Source organism: Diospyros lotus, chromosome 9 (genome assembly GCF_014633365.1).
Source record: "Diospyros lotus cultivar Yz01 chromosome 9, ASM1463336v1, whole genome shotgun sequence".
Taxonomy (NCBI): Eukaryota; Viridiplantae; Streptophyta; class Magnoliopsida; order Ericales; family Ebenaceae; genus Diospyros; species Diospyros lotus.
In genome coordinates, this window is record NC_068346.1 from 29,770,167 (window position 1) to 29,782,290 (window position 12,124).

Consider the following 12,124-nt stretch of genomic DNA (forward strand, 5'->3'; position numbering starts at 1 on the left):
TCCTACAAGAAGTGTCAGTTTATATCGATTTTTACATATTTTGAACTTTTTTTTTTTTAGTAAACAACCAAAGTAATTAAATTGAAAGAAGGCAGGCAGGCAGCAATGCAAAGTAGGCGGAAAATATTGAGCAACAGTTTGAAGCACGCATATCTGGGTCCATCATTCTTATTGAGTTAATTTTATTTTTATTTTTATCATGTCTAGGAAAATTCTTTTAATTGGTTTTTTTGATTTCTTGGTAATAGTTATATTTATATATCTTAACTTACATTTTTAGCAAAACCATATCAACTTGAAATTGAAAATTCCAAAAATATGACATTTATTTGTGGCTCGTTTTAGAAAAATTCCTTAGCTTTAGTGTCACTTGTTGGGAGAAAATTTAGAATCTCTTTGCTGCGTGTTAGGATTTACGAGGAGACACAAAATCAAAGATAATTAAGTCACATTAAATAAACAAAAATAGCAACAATAACATACCCAACCCATGTCTCGGTGAATAAATAAATAGATAAGACATAATGAAAGGAGAAAAAAGGTAACACCAAATCATAATGCGGCTTGTATCTGTCAATTATAAACTTATGCCTATGATCGCTTAAAGGCATAATCTACTCATCACCAAAGTTACAACTTTTGATTGGAAAAACTACAAACTTTTTCTCGGCACACACCATCTCAATAAGTTAAGTATATGTTCTCTAAATAACCCTTCCTAGTGAAGCGCATTAATGTATTCCCACACAATAAGAGACCCATTTCATATATCCATTTTGATGCAAATAAATCACCGAAGCTTGATTTGGGAATTTGTATATGAACTTTGAACAAGATTCACATACTCGATTCAATGGGAGAAACTCATTTTTCTTTCGGCGAAGATGAGGTAATGCGTGCTCCTTCGAATGTTGGAGACTAGGTTTAAGAATGATAACAACAATTGAAGGGTTAACAGAAGATGATAAGATATTGAGGGGAAGTGCAATTAGCGTTTTCTTTTATTTATTGAAAATATATGGAAAGAAAACGGAAATATAAGGTGAAAATCTTGAAATTAACTTTCTTGTTATTTAGGAACTTAAACTCAATTTTAAATCCAATTAATTTATATATCAAGATATAGTCTTTTTAAGGTAGAAAGACACTTCACTTTCTTTACTAATACCTTGTGACTTCCATTTACTATAGGAAACCAAAATTTATCCTTTATATATAATAAAAGCACGAGAAAAGCACAATAAACAGTCTCGTTCAGTTTAGGCCTAAGATTGGGTTTAATTTGAATTATTTCAAGTTATTTATTAGTTAGATTACTATTTGATAGGGATTAATTTTATAGATATTTTTATCTAGTTTTCATCTTAATTTTCTTTTCCTACAAGAAGTGTCAGTTTATATCGATTTTTACATATTTTGAACTTCTTTTTTTTTTAGAAAACGACCAAAGTAATTAAATTGAAAGAAGGCCGGCAGGCAGCAGTGCAAAGTAGGCGAAAAATATTGAGCAACAGTCTGAAGCACGCATATCTGGGTCCATCATTCTTATTGATTTAATTTTATTTTTATTTCCATTATGTCTAGGAAAATTCTTTTAATTGGATTTTTTTGATTTCTTGGTAATAGTTATATTTATATATCTTAACTTACATTTTTAGCAAAACCATATCAACTTGAAATTGAAAATTCCTAAAATATGACATTTATTCATGGATACTTTTCAGAAAAATTCCTTAGCTTTAGTGTCACTTGTTGGGAGAAAATTTAGAATCTCTTTGCTGCCTGTTAGGATTTACAAGGAGACACAAAATCAAAGATAATTAAGTCACATTAAATGAACAAAAATAGCAACAATAACATACCAAACCCATGTCTCGGTGAATAAATAAATAGATAAGACATAATGAAAGGAGAAAAAAGGTAACACCAAATCATAATGCGGCTTGTATCTGTCAATTATAAACTTATGCCTATGATCGCTTAAAGGCATAATCTACTCATCACCAAAGTTACAACTTTTGATTGGAAAAACTACAAACTTTTTCTCGGCACACACCATCTCAATAAGTTAAGTACATGTTCTCTAAATAACCCTTCCTAGTGAAGCGCATTAATGTATTCCCACACAATAAGAGACCCATTTCATATATCCGTTTTGATGCAAATAAATCACCCAAGCTCGATGTGGGAATTTGTATATGAACTTTGAACAAGATTCACATACTCGATTCAATGGGAGCAACTCATTTTTCTTTCGGCGAAGATGAGGTAATGCGTGCTCCTTCGAATGTTGGAGACTAGGTTTAAGAACGATAACAACAATTGAAGGGTTAACAGAAGATGATAAGATATTGAGGGGAAGTGCAATTAGCGTTTTCTTTTATTTATTGAAAATATATGGAAAGAAAACGGAAATACAAGGTGAAAATCTTGAATTTCTCTTTCTTGATATTTAGGAACTTAAACTCAATTTTAAATCCAATTAATTTATATATCAAGATATAGTCTTTTTAAGATAGAAAGACACTTCACTTTCTTTACTAATACCTTGTGACTTCCATTTACTATAGGAAACAAAAATTTATCCTTTATATATAATAAAAGCACGAGAAAAGCACAATAAAAAGTCTCGTTCAGTTTAGGCCTAAGATTGGGTTTAATTTGAATTATTTGAAGTTATTTATTAGTTAGATTACTATTTGATAGGGATTAATTTTATAGATATTTTTATCTAGTTTTCGTCTTAATTTTCTTTTCCTACAAGAAGTGTCAGTTTATATCGATTTTTACATATTTTGAATCTTTTTTTTTCTTTTTAGAAAACAACCAAAGTAATTAAATTGAAAGAAGGCAGGCAGGCAGCAATGCAAAGTAGGCAGAAAATATTGAGCAATAGTCTGAAGCACGCATATCTGGGTCCATCATTCTTATTGATTTAATTTTATTTTTATTTTTATTATGTCTAGGAAAATTCTTTTAATTGGATTTTTTTGATTTCTTGGTAATAGTTATATTTATATATCTTAACTTACATTTTTAGCAAAACCATATCAACTTGAAATTGAAAATTCCAAAAATATAACATTTATTTGTGGCTACATTTTAGAAAAATTCCTTAGCTTTAGTGTCACTTGTTGGGAGAAAATTTAGAATCACTTTGCTGCCTGTTAAGATTTACGAGGAGACACAAAATCAAAGATAATTAAGTCACATTAAATAAACAAAAATAGCAACAATAACATACCCAACCCATGTCTCGGTAAATAAATAAATAGATAAGACCTAATGAAAGGAGAAAAAAGATAACACCAAATCATAATGCGGCATGTATCTGTCAATTATAAACTTATGCCTATGATCGCTTAAAGGCATAATCTACTCATCACCAAAGTTACAACTTTTGATTGGAAAAACTACAAACTTTTTCTCGGCACACACCATCTCAATAAGTTAAGTACATGTTCTCTAAATAACCCTTCCTAGTGAAGCGCATTAATGTATTCCCACACAATAATTAAGAGACCCATTTCATATATCCATTTTGATGCAAATAAATCACCCAAGCTTGATGTGGGAATTTGTATATGAACTTTGAACAAGATTCACATACCCGATTCAATGGGAGCAACTCATTTTTCTTTCGGCGAAGATGAGGTAATGCGTGCTCCTTCGAATGTTGGAGACTAGGTTTAAGAACGATAACAACAATTGAAGGGTTAACAGAAGATGATAAGATATTGAGGGGAAGTGCAATTAGCGTTTTCTTTTATTTATTGAAAATATATGGAAAGAAAACGGAAATATAAGGTGAAAATCTTGAAATTAACTTTCTTGTTATTTAGGAACTTAAACTCAATTTTAAATCCAATTAATTTATATATCATGATATAGTCTTTTTAAGGTAGAAAGACACTTCACTTTCTTTACTAATACCTTGTGACTTCCATTTACTATAGGAAACAAAAATTTATCCTTTATATATAATAAAAGCACGAGAAAAGCACAATAAACAGTCTCGTTCAGTTTAGGCCTAAGATTGGGTTTAATTTGAATTATTTCAAGTTATTTATTAGTTAGATTACAATTTGATAGGGATAAATTTTATAGATATTTTTATCTAGTTTTCGTGTTAATTTTCTTTTCCTACAAGAAGTGTCAGTTTATATCGATTTTTACATATTTTGAACTTTTTTTTTTTAGAAAACAACCAAAGTAATTAAATTGAAAGAAGGCAGGCAGGCAGCAATGCAAAGTAGGCGGAAAATATTGAGCAACAGTTTGAAGCACGCATATCTGGGTCCATCATTCTTATTGAGTTAATTTTATTTTTATTTTTACCATGTCTAGGAAAATTCTTTTAATTGGTTTTTTTGATTTCTTGGTAATAGTTATATTTATATATCTTAACTTACATTTTTAGCAAAACCATATCAACTTGAAATTGAAAATTCCAAAAATATGACATTTATTTGTGGCTACGTTTTAGAAAAATTCCTTAGCTTTAGTGTCACTTGTTGGGAGAAAATTTAGAATCTCTTTGCTGCGTGTTAGGATTTACGAGGAGACACAAAATCAAAGATAATTAAGTCACATTAAATAAACAAAAATAGCAACAATAACATACCCAACCCATGTCTCGGTGAATAAATAAATAGATAAGACATAATGAAAGGAGAAAAAAGGTAACACCAAATCATAATGCGGCTTGTATCTGTCAATTATAAACTTATGCCTATGATCGCTTAAAGGCATAATCTACTCATCACCAAAGTTACAACTTTTGATTGGAAAAAACTACAAACTTTTTCTCGGCACACACCATCTCAATAAGTTAAGTACATGTTCTCTAAATAACCCTTCCTAGTGAAGCGCATTAATGTATTCCCACACAATAAGAGACCCATTTCATATATCCATTTTGATGCAAATAAATCACCCGAAGCTTGATTTGGGAATTTGTATATGAACTTTGAACAAGATTCACATACTCGATTCAATGGGAGCAACTCATTTTTCTTTCGGCGAAGATGAGGTAATGCGTGCTCCTTCGAATGTTGGAGACTAGGTTTAAGAACGATAACAACAATTGAAGGGTTAACAGAAGATGATAAGATATTGAGGGGAAGTGCAATTAGCGTTTTCTTTTATTTATTGAAAATATATGGAAAGAAAACGGAAATATAAGGTGAAAATCTTGAAATTAACTTTCTTGTTATTTAGGAACTTAAACTCAATTTTAAATCCAATTAATTTATATATCAAGATATAGTCTTTTTAAGGTAGAAAGACACTTCACTTTCTTTACTAATACCTTGTGACTTCCATTTACTATAGGAAACCAAAATTTATCCTTTATATATAATAAAAGCACGAGAAAAGCACAATAAACAGTCTCGTTCAGTTTAGGCCTAAGATTGGGTTTAATTTGAATTATTTCAAGTTATTTATTAGTTAGATTACTATTTGATAGGGATTAATTTTATAGATATTTTTATCTAGTTTTCATCTTAATTTTCTTTTCCTACAAGAAGTGTCAGTTTATATCGATTTTTACATATTTTGAACTTTTTTTTTTTTAGAAAACAACCAAAGTAATTAAATTGAAAGAAGGCAGGCAGGCAGCAGTGCAAAGTAGGCGGAAAATATTGAGCAACAGTCTGAAGCACGCATATCTGGGTCCATCATTCTTATTGATTTAATTTTATTTTTATTTTTATTATGTCTAGGAAAATTCTTTTAATTGGATTTTTTTGATTTCTTGGTAATAGTTATATTTATATATCTTAACTTACATTTTTAGCAAAACCATATCAACTTGAAATTGAAAATTCCAAAAATATGACATTTATTTGTGGCTACGTTTTTGAAAAATTCCTTAGCTTTAGTGTCACTTGTTGGGAGAAAATTTAGAATCTCTTTGCTGCGTGTTAGGATTTACAAGGAGACACAAAATCAAAGATAATTAAGTCACATTAAATAAACAAAAATAGCAACAATAACATACCCAACCCATGTCTCGGTGAATAAATAAATAGATAAGACATAATGAAAGGAGAAAAAAGGTAACACCAAATCATAATGCGGCTTGTATCTGTCAATTATAAACTTATGCCTATGATCGCTTAAAGGCATAATCTACTCATCACCAAAGTTACAACTTTTGATTGGAAAAACTACAAACTTTTTCTCGGCACACACCATCTCAATAAGTTAAGTACATGTTCTCTAAATAACCCTTCCTAGTGAAGCGCATTAATGTATTCCCACACAATAAGAGACCCATTTCATATATCCATTTTGATGCAAATAAATCACCCAAGCTTGATGTGGGAATTTGTATATGAACTTTGAACAAGATTCACATACTCGATTCAATGGGAGCAACTCATTTTTCTTTCGGCGAAGATGAGGTAATGCGTGCTCCTTCGAATGTTGGAGACTAGGTTTAAGAACGATAACAACAATTGAAGGGTTAACAGAAGATGATAAGATATTGAGGGGGAAGTGCAATTAGCGTTTTCTTTTATTTATTGAAAATATATGGAAAGAAAACGGAAATACAAGGTGAAAATCTTGAATTTCACTTTCTTGATATTTAGGAACTTAAACTCAATTTTAAATCCAATTAATTTATATATCAAGATATAGTCTTTTTAAGATAGAAAGACACTTCACTTTCTTTACTAATACCTTGTGACTTCCATTTACTATAGGAAACAAAAATTTATCCTTTATATATAATAAAAGCACGAGAAAAGCACAATAAACAGTCTCGTTCAGTTTAGGCCTAAGATTGGGTTTAATTTGAATTATTTGAAGTTATTTATTAGTTAGATTACTATTTGATAGGGATTAATTTTATAGATATTTTTATCTAGTTTTCAGTCTTAATTTTCTTTTCCTACAAGAAGTGTCAGTTTATATCGATTTTTACATATTTTGAACTTCTTTTTTTTTTTAGAAAACAACCAAAGTAATTAAATTGAAAGAAGGCAGGCAGGCAGCAATGCAAAGTAGGCGAAAATATTGAGCAACAGTCTGAAGCACGCATATCTGGGTCCATCATTCTTATTGATTTAATTTTATTTTTATTTCTATTATGTCTAGGAAAATTCTTTTAATTGGATTTTTTTGATTTCTTGGTAATAGTTATATTTATATATCTTAACTTACATTTTTAGCAAAACCATATCAACTTGAAATTGAAAATTCCTAAAATATGACATTTATTTGTGGCTACATTTTCAGAAAAATTCCTTAGCTTTAGTGTCACTTGTTGGGAGAAAATTTAGAATCTCTTTGCTGCCTGTTAGGATTTACGAGGAGACACAAAATCAAAGATAATTAAGTCACATTAAATAACAAAAATAGCAACAATAACATACCCAACCCATGTCTCGGTGAATAAATAAATAGATAAGACCTAATGAAAGGAGAAAAAGGATAACACCAAATCATAATGCGGCATGTATCTGTCAATTATAAACTTATGCCTATGATCGCTTAAAGGCATAATCTACTCATCACCAAAGTTACAACTTTTGATTGGAAAAACTACAAACTTTTTCTCGGCACACACCATCTCAATAAGTTAAGTACATGTTCTCTAAATAACCCTTCCTAGTGAAGCGCATTAATGTATTCCCACACAATAAGAGACCCATTTCATATATCCGTTTTGATGCAAATAAATCACCCAAGCTTGATGTGGGAATTTGTATATGAACTTTGAACAAGATTCACATACTCGATTCAATGGGAGCAACTCATTTTTCTTTCGGCGAAGATGAGGTAATGCGTGCTCCTTCGAATGTTGGAGACTAGGTTTAAGAACGATAACAACAATTGAAGGGTTAACAGAAGATGATAAGATATTGAGGGGAAGTGCAATTAGCGTTTTCTTTTATTTATTGAAAATATATGGAAAGAAAACGGAAATACAAGGTGAAAATCTTGAAATTCTCTTTCTTGTTATTTAGGAACTTAAACTCAATTTTAAATCCAATTAATTTATATATCAAGATATAGTCTTTTTAAGATAGAAAGACACTTCACTTTCTTTACTAATACCTTGTGACTTCCATTTACTATAGGAAACAAAAATTTATCCTTTATATATAATAAAAGCACGAGAAAAGCACAATAAAAAGTCTCGTTCAGTTTAGGCCTAAGATTGGGTTTAATTTGAATTATTTGAAGTTATTTATTAGTTAGATTACTATTTGATAGGGATTAATTTTATAGATATTTTTATCTAGTTTTCGTCTTAATTTTCTTTTCCTACAAGAAGTGTCAGTTTATATCGATTTTTACATATTTTGAATCTTTTTTTTTTTTTAGAAAACAACCAAAGTAATTAAATTGAAAGAAGGCAGGCAGGCAGCAATGCAAAGTAGGCGAAAATATTGAGCAACAGTCTGAAGCACGCATATCTGGGTCCATCATTCTTATTGATTTAATTTTATTTTTATTTTTATTATGTCTAGGAAAATTCTTTTAATTGGATTTTTTTGATTTCTTGGTAATAGTTATATTTATATATCTTAACTTACATTTTTAGCAAAACCATATCAACTTGAAATTGAAAATTCCAAAAATATGACATTTATTTGTGGCTACATTTTAGAAAAATTCCTTAGCTTTAGTGTCACTTGTTGGAGAAAATTTAGAATCTCTTTGCTGCATGTTAAGATTTACGAGGAGACACAAAATCAAAGATAATTAAGTCACATTAAATAAAAAAAAATAGCAACATTAACATACCAAACCCATGTCTCGGTAAATAAATAAATAGATAAGACCTAATGAAAGGAGAAAAAAGATAACACCAAATCATAATGCGGCTTGTATCTGTCAATTATAAACTTATGCCTATGATCGCTTAAAGGCATAATCTACTCATCACCAAAGTTACAACTTTTGATTGGAAAAACTACAAACTTTTTCTCGGCACACACCATCTCAATAAGTTAAGTACATGTTCTCTAAATAACCCTTCCTAGTGAAGCGCATTAATGTATTCCCACACAATAAGAGACCCATTTCATATATCCATTTTGATGCAAATAAATCACCCAAGCTTGATGTGGGAATTTGTATATGAACTTTGAACAAGATTCACATACTCGATTCAATGGGAGCAACTCATTTTTCTTTCGGCGAAGATGAGGTAATGCGTGCTCCTTCGAATGTTGGAGACTAGGTTTAAGAACGATAACAACAATTGAAGGGTTAACAGAAGATGATAAGATATTGAGGGAAGTGCAATTAGCGTTTTCTTTTATATTGAAAATATATGGAAAGAAAACGGAAATATAAGGTGAAAATCTTGAAATTAACTTTCTTGTTATTTAGGAACTTAAACTCAATTTTAAATCCAATTAATTTATATATCAAGATATAGTCTTTTTAAGGTAGAAAGACACTTCACTTTCTTTACTAATACCTTGTGACTTCCATTTACTATAGGAAACAAAAATTTATCCTTTATATATAATAAAAGCACGAGAAAAGCACAATAAACAGTCTCGTTCAGTTTAGGCCTAAGATTGGGTTTAATTTGAATTATTTCAAGTTATTTATTAGTTAGATTACAATTTGATAGGGATAAATTTTATAGATATTTTTATCTAGTTTTCGTGTTAATTTTCTTTTCCTACAAGAAGTGTCAGTTTATATCGATTTTTACATATTTTGAACTTTTTTTTTTTAGTAAACAACCAAAGTAATTAAATTGAAAGAAGGCAGGCAGGCAGCAGCAAAGTAGGCGGAAAATATTGAGCAACAGTCTGAAGCACGCATATCTGGGTCCATCATTCTTATTGATTTAATTTTATTTTTATTTTTATCATGTCTAGGAAAATTCTTTTAATTGGTTTTTTTTGATTTCTTGGTAATAGTTATATTTATATATCTTAACTTACATTTTTAGCAAAACCATATCAACTTGAAATTGAAAATTCCAAAAATATGACATTTATTTGTGGCTACATTTTAGAAAAATTCCTTAGCTTTAGTGTCACTTGTTGGGAGAAAATTTAGAATCTCTTTGCTGCCTGTTAGGATTTACGAGGAGACACAAAATCAAAGATAATTAAGTCACATTAAATAAACAAAAATAGCAACAATAACATACCCAACCCATGTCTCGGTGAATAAATAAATAGATAAGACATAATGAAAGAGAAAAAAGGTAACACCAAATCATAATGCGGCTTGTATCTGTCAATTATAAACTTATGCCTATGATCGCTTAAAGGCATAATCTACTCATCACCAAAGTTACAACTTTTGATTGGAAAAACTACAAACTTTTTCTCGGCACACACCATCTCAATAAGTTAAGTATATGTTCTCTAAATAACCCTTCCTAGTGAAGCGCATTAATGTATTCCCACACAATAAGAGACCCATTTCATATATCCATTTTGATGCAAATAAATCACCGAAGCTTGATTTGGAATTTGTATATGAACTTTGAACAAGATTCACATACTCGATTCAATGGAGAAACTCATTTTTCTTTCGGCGAAGATGAGGTAATGCGTGCTCCTTCGAATGTTGGAGACTAGGTTTAAGAACGATAACAACAATTGAAGGGTTAACAGAAGATGATAAGATATTGAGGGGAAGTGCAATTAGCGTTTTCTTTTATTTATTGAAAATATATGGAAAGAAAACGGAAATAAAGTGAAAATCTTGAAATTAACTTTCTTGTTATTTAGGAACTTAAACTCAATTTTAAATCCAATTAATTTATATATCAAGATATAGTCTTTTTAAGGTAGAAAGACACTTCACTTTCTTTACTAATACCTTGTGACTTCCATTTACTATAGGAAACAAAAATTTATCCTTTATATATAATAAAAGCACGAGAAAAGCACAATAAACAGTCTCGTTCAGTTTAGGCCTAAGATTGGGTTTAATTTGAATTATTTCAAGTTATTTATTAGTTAATTACTATTTGATAGGATTAATTTTATAGATATTTTTATCTAGTTTTCATCTTAATTTTCTTTTCCTACAAGAAGTGTCAGTTTATATCGATTTTTACATATTTTGAACTTCTTTTTTTTTTTAGAAAACACCAAAGTAATTAAATTGAAAGAAGGCCGGCAGGCAGCAATGCAAAGTAGGCGAAAAATATTGAGCAACAGTCTGAAGCACGCATATCTGGGTCCATCATTCTTATTGATTTAATTTTATTTTTATTTCCATTATGTCTAGGAAAATTCTTTTAATTGGATTTTTTTGATTTCTTGTAATAGTTATATTTATATATCTTAACTTACATTTTTAGCAAAACCATATCAACTTGAAATTGAAAATTCCTAAAAATATACATTTATTCATGATACTTTTCAGAAAAATTCCTTAGCTTTAGTGTCACTTGTTGGGAGAAAATTTAGAATCTCTTTGCTGCCTGTTAGAATTACAAGGAGACACAAAATCAAAGATAATTAAGTCACATTAAATGAACAAAAATAGCAACAATAACATACCAAACCCATGTCTCGGAAATAAATAAATAGATAAGACATAATGAAAGGAAAAAAGATAACACCAAATCATAATGCGGCTTGTATCTGTCAATTATAAACTTATGCCTATGATCGCTTAAAGGCATAATCTACTCATCACCAAAGTTACAACTTTTGATTGGAAAAACTACAAACTTTTCTCGGCACACACCATCTCAATAAGTTAAGTACATGTTCTCTAAATAACCCTTCCTAGTGAAGCGCATTAATGTATTCCCACACAATAAGAGACCCATTTCATATATCCGTTTTGATGCAAATAAATCACCCAAGCTTGATGTGGGAATTTGTATATGAACTTTGAACAAGATTCACATACTCGATTCAATGGAGCAACTCATTTTTCTTCGGCGAAGATGAGGTAATGCGTGCTCCTTCGAATGTTGGAGACTAGGTTTAAGAACGATAACAACAATTGAAGGGTTAACAGAAGATGATAAGATATTGAGGGGAAGTGCAATTAGCGTTTTCTTTTATTTATTGAAAATATATGGAAAGAAAACGGAAATACAAGGTGAAAATCTTGAATTTCTCTTTCTTGATATTTAGGAACTTAAACTCAATTTTAAATCCAATTTTTA